Genomic DNA, 6,000 nt, shown 5'->3' with positions numbered 1-6,000 from the left:
ACCTGAGATTGGGGGGGACCACCGCGAGGGGGGGAGGCAGAAATTATTATATGTTTGGGATGTATGTATAGATCCCCAGTATTCTGCTTGTCTGCCAATGACTGCGCTGCTCACATCCTCAGAGAAGTAGGAAACGGGGCACGTGGGACACGAAAAGCCGCTGCAAGCCGATAGCGTTTATCCACGAGTGTTTACGCTGAGCAGTGTCATTGGGTTCACGTCCCACAGCACTGGGTCCAGTCTCTGTAGCTATCCAAAGGAATCGCTGAAATGCACTTCTGCTACCATTGTTCCGATGCTTCGTTTGTACCGTGGGGGAATTCTATGAACGGGGGCTTCCATCAAATGGACCGTTAATTGCTAACTAAACGAGGTAAAGGCCACAGTTTGCACCAATTTGCACCACTTAAAAAGCCAGCGATTAGTCGCTATCCTTCTCCCTCTTTTTTCCAAAAAGGTATCGCACTCCAGAGCCTCGATTACCTCCCCAAGCGCTCTTTACGATCTCTCGGCGACGCGCTCCTTCCCCGCTCATTGCCGACCGTTCGCAGCTCCGGCAGTCACACGTTGGTGCCGGTAATCACTCAGAGCCATGTGGCTGGACAGTGATGTACTGCAACGGCAGTGGGGTCAGGAAGCACCGCGTTGCCACACTGCCATTGTTTCGGTTGGGCTACGCGACTCGAGGGCTCGTTTAAATCCTTTTTTTCACGCCACTCATTGTTCCCGGACGGTTCTGCCTCGAACGCGGCCGCTCTCTATTGGCGGCATCTTAAACAAGGACAAAATGGGCAAGGTGTTCAACTTTACCGTGGCAGGCAGGAAGCGTATCGACCGGAGCCTCTGCCGCAAACTGAAAGGTGCTGGGTTTGAATCCCAGTCGCTTTGTAGTGCTCCATAGGAAGGTGCCGACGTGACCCGATACTGTACAAATTTATGATAGATATTATAGGTGTGTGTGTGTGAATTACAGGAGGGTCGGGGGGATCCGACTACTTTGGAGGAGGGGTGGAAAAAGGAGGCCTGCACAGAGCGCGTTTCCTTTCTCCTGTTTTCTCGGGATGGGGGGGGGGGGAACAGGACGACGGCTGCACTTTTTCGGCAGCTCAACAGAACAAAACACAGAAGTAGAAGGGAAAGAAAAAACAACAGATGTGATTCACAGCACCGATCTGCTCGCTCCCCCGTCTCTCTGTTGTCTTTTACACTGTTTACAAACAACGAACAATGATATTTCTACGGTGCCCACATTCAGTTTAAAACACACACACACACACACACACACCCACACACACACCAGGTCTGAACTGGGTTCATGGGAACGGTCCAGTACACAACTAGACAAAACGGGCGCTCAGGACCGTTGCAGAAACAGCGCCAGCGCCGGAGATGAGAGCACACCTACACCCAGTGCATTGTGGGAAAAGGGGGGTGCTCCATTAATACAGTTTTTAACACGGTATTCAACACCATTTGGCTGCTTTCAGAGCCCTTGCAGGTCTATCGCCATACATACTGCACGTGTCATGTTATCGTCACATTAAATTGAATTAAGCTTTAAATTTTTAAGAGGCTCCACTGTAATATAGGTGCATGTAAAAGCCTTCGGGGGCCTGTGCTCGATGTCATAACATTGACTTTTCATTTACGCTGCTGAAACGTATGAGAAGGATCATTTCTGGGAGGTGGATGAGCTCTTTCATCCAGAAGTGGCTCCAGAACGATGATCTCCAAAATAATAGTGATTTGGTAAAAAAAAAAAAAAAAAAAAAAAAAAGAGAGAGAGAGGAAAAAAGGCACATGTGACAAAACAGATTCTGTAGATGTTGAACACTTCATTTTTCAAAAGTAATTATTTTCAAACTGGTTTCTGGCCAAAATGAGGAGCCAACAGCAATGGACAGGTACAGGTGTGTGACACACACACACAGTGATGGGTGATACATGATGTTGGAACGAACTCCCTGGACCCGTCGCTGCCTCTGAGAAGAACACGGCTCCTAGGAGCTCCATCATCGAGTGTATTTGCACACGGTTCGCGGTTTGGTCTCACAAGCAGTGAAAACTGTTTTTTTTTTTTTTTTGGACAAATGCAGACGTATGGAGCTCCCCCCCCACAGCAGTAGGCAAAGGTAAGAACACAACGTCTGCGTTTCACGCATGTGTGTGTTATGCTGCACTGAACTTTATCCAGCTGTCTTTAAAATTGTTTTTACATCAGTTGAATATTGTGTTTGATTTTTTAGGAAGAATTATTCTGGGTTGGAGGCTCCCGCTTGTCCAGACACTTTAATCTGTTTTGCAAAGGGCAGCTCATCATGTTCCCTGTTCCTCAGCGACAACGTAATGTTGCAAGTGCAGAGAAAGAAGCCCCACCCCCCAACCCCCACACAGAGCGAGGGAAGGGCACCTGAGCCTTTACTGTAAGGCCTCAGAACGCGGTAAAACAAACAGACTTTACCATATGAACGCAACGTGAAAACGGTGAGAAAGTTGCTCAAGACGGAGGGAACGGTGCAACGTGAAGCAAGAGGCTGAAGGAAAGAGGGAAGCTGCAGACAGAAGACATGGAGAAGAAGTCGAGCAGCAGCGAGAAAGAAATGAACATCTGAGCGAGGTGTTGAACGAGAAAAGGGAGACGAGCTCGTGAAAGGGTTTCGCGTCGGACGTCGGTCGCACGATCCAGTCGAGATGCCGAGCTCCAGCGCTGCGGAGAAGGAAGCCCGTCGAGGCCGCAGGGAAACGGTTAAAGCAACGGGCGCGAGAAATGAGGAGGAGGAAGAGGAAGGAGCTCCTGGGTTTCGTAACGTCCGAACGGCCAGACAAAACGCCTCCGCCCAGCCGCCCCGTCAGCGCGACACTCGACCCGACACGCCCGGAGCACGAAGGAAGGATATCGGCCCCTTCCCATCTCTCCACCCTGCGCTGAGGGGAAGAGGAAAAAATAAAAAGGGACGAGCAAAACCCACCCCACCCCACAGCAGCGGGGCCTGGGGAGGAACGCACAGTGACACCGTTACCGCGGTACATGGCGTGCGTGATGGGAAGGACCTCCCTGCGCAGCTCATTTAAGGCTCACTTCTCTTGCACGTTACACCTTCCCTTTGTCTGTGTGCGCGTGGCGCAGAGTTACCGATGCACTTTGCGGTCGGGGGCAGAAAAGCGGCCTTGAGGAAAAACCATTGATTGAGCAGCTAAATAAGAGCAATAATTTACTGCTCTAATTGAGTGTAAATCGCCTGCTCACTGGTGCAACGGCCCGTTCGGCGCTGATCCGAAGTTGTCCTCACCCCGGGGACACGGCGCGGAGCGGCGAGAAACGGAAGATCTCGAAGAGTCTAGACGGACGTCGCGCCGCGAGCAGAGATGCCGCTTCGGAAACGCGGACGAAAGGCAGACAGGGACGGAAGACGGTGGAATGTGGAGAGAACAAGGAAGCCGTGGAGCGAGAGGTGCGTCCCGGCCACGCGGGTCATCCGCGGAGGAGCCGGAGCCGCCGAGGACGTCCAGCACAAAGGAAGGAGGGAAAATTCCATTGTTGAGCAGCAAACGGGGGGGGGGGGGGGGGGGGGTGGGTCGAGGACACGGGGGACGGAGCCTTTTGTTTCCCCACCCGATGCAAACGCCTCCGTGACGTCCTCGAAAACCACGGGTCGCTTTGGAGACCTTCTACTCCGACGGGGGAAGGAAAACAAGCAACAGAGGTGCAAACATGTCAGTCTTTTCCCACCGACCGGCACCATTCCTCCAGCAAGAAGGCAAAGAGCTCTGCACGTCTCACTTACGCGTGCGGGAAGGAAAGTTGAGTTTCGGGCCTTTTCCCAACGTCGGCTTTCTCGGCGCTAAATGTCGGATGCGCTCAGGTAGATGCCGTAGGCAGAACTTTGCTCCGCCCCCCAACGCAGATGCCTCCACCCCTAAGGTCACCGAGCACAAAGGGGGAGAAAAAAAAAAAAAAAAACAAACATGCGAGACGAGGTCTCCACGAGTGACCTTCAGCCGGCGGACTCAAGGTGGAGGTCGCGCCCCAGGGAACGGAGGGCCGCGCCGGTCCCTCAAGGCCGAAAGCGCAGAGCTGCGTGGCTATAGAGCGCCCCCTTCAGTAATGCACGGGGAACAGCATCGAGACGCAGCACAGAAGAGCTCTGTCCAGAGTCGGAGGCGGAGCTGCTCACGCGGACGCGGTTCCCACATGGGTGCCGACGCGCCACACGAATATCTACGGGAAGAACTGCAGGCGCGCCGAGCGGAACGAGCGGAAGGTGTCACGGTGGAGAAAAGGAGAGCACCGAGAGTCGGGCGCTGTGCCGAAAGCAGGTCTGCGGCACTCTGCTCCAAGGCCCATTACATTATCCCACACGTTCACACACTTGCTCCAGGGTTCGCGGCTCCAGGTTCCCTTGACGCTACAGGAGAGTGGGCTTCGAGCCGGAAACCTGCCGCTCACAAGCCCTCGTCTTTGGCCGTTAGGCTATAGCACAAGTTCGATGTTCGCCTGGACTTTTCCAAAGAAGCGAAGGAAGGAAAGAAAGAAAGAAAGAAAGAAAGAAAACACCTTGAGCAACAGGCCAGCTGGTCCGCGGCCTCAGGGTAACGAGAGAGAGGCCGAGTCAGGGCTCGGATCGGGTCGGCGCCGAGAGCCGAGCGCGCGCAAGGACTCGAGCGATCCTTTCGGACCGAGCCCGCAGAGGACCGTAGCGATTCACACGCGAGAGTCGACCGCGGAGAGGAGGGCGCCGACAGCCCGGGTCGTTCTCCGCAACCGCCGTCCCGAATCGTCGCGTCGCGTCCTGTCCTGGTCTGGTCTCCCGTCCAGCCGGAGCGCTAACAACCGTCCTCCGTCGTTAACACGGCTTCTTACGTCCGATTGAAGAAAGGCTTCACGACAAGATCTCGCACGCCAATCAGCGCAACACGTCCAATTAATGGACGACCAGTTGTACTCAGTTTTACCTGTTTTGTTCATATTTGCAGTCATGGGAAACGAGTGTGGGTGACACTATAATACAGAACACGCGCACACACACATCCAGCACTTCAGCTGTGAGAGCAACAGAAGCCCCTCTGCCACTGATGGGAACGTCCCCCTGCGCCGTGCAGCACCCCTCTCCCCCCCAGCAATCTCCACTTAGAGTAAACACATCCATCAAACATCAAATGAACACAAATTTTATGCACAGCAGGGGAAGTTTTCTTTTTTAATAAATAAAAAAAAAGGAAGAAACTAATGAAAAAGAAATTCCGTTGTCGAGTGATATATCCGGGCGCTTTTGCCGGGTTTCGTTTCTGAATCTTTAAACTTTTATGTGCGATTCATTAGTGGGTCCCTCCTGCGCAACACACTGCTGGTGCGCCGCCGTCAAGCCCAAAACACACAATGCGTCATGATATTGTGAGCAGCGCAGATAAATCACGGGGCTCTAATCAAACTGCGATGCCACGGAGTGCCATCAATCACGGCCGCATTGCACAGCGCTGCACGTTGCGGTGTGCCCTCCCCCCCTTCCCACGATGGTCTTACATTGTTATTACCACCCTTTCAGCTTGTGCCCTTTACTGGCGCAACTTTGGCAACACAATAAAAAGTACAAGATTCCAGATTTGCTCCCTCCCACGGAAGGAAAGTGTGTGTGTCGGGGGGGGGGAGAGACAGCTGGGGCAGACGGGGTAATACTGTGTTCTGCAAGAGGAGGGCACACAGCAGACTAGAAAGGTACGGCACATCAGTCCGTTTCTGCAGCGATTCAGGAACTGGGTTCCATGAAAAGCTCTGATTTGAGCCCTCAGAAGAAGCACATGCTGTAAATCACAGTAACAAACACCAAAGAATGAGGTGATGTACATTTACTCATTTAGCTGCTGCTTTTTTCCCCAAAGCAGCTTACAATGTTAAGCTACAATTACAATTATTTACCCATTGACAGAGCTGGGTAAAGTACCTTGCTCAAGGCTACTACAGTCAGAGGGGGGAATCCAACCTGCAACCTTTGGGTCCAAAGG

This window comes from Scleropages formosus, chromosome 22 (assembly GCF_900964775.1).
Source record: "Scleropages formosus chromosome 22, fSclFor1.1, whole genome shotgun sequence".
In the NCBI taxonomy this organism is placed as follows: domain Eukaryota; kingdom Metazoa; phylum Chordata; class Actinopteri; order Osteoglossiformes; family Osteoglossidae; genus Scleropages; species Scleropages formosus.
Note: the sequence above shows the minus strand (reverse complement) of the source record.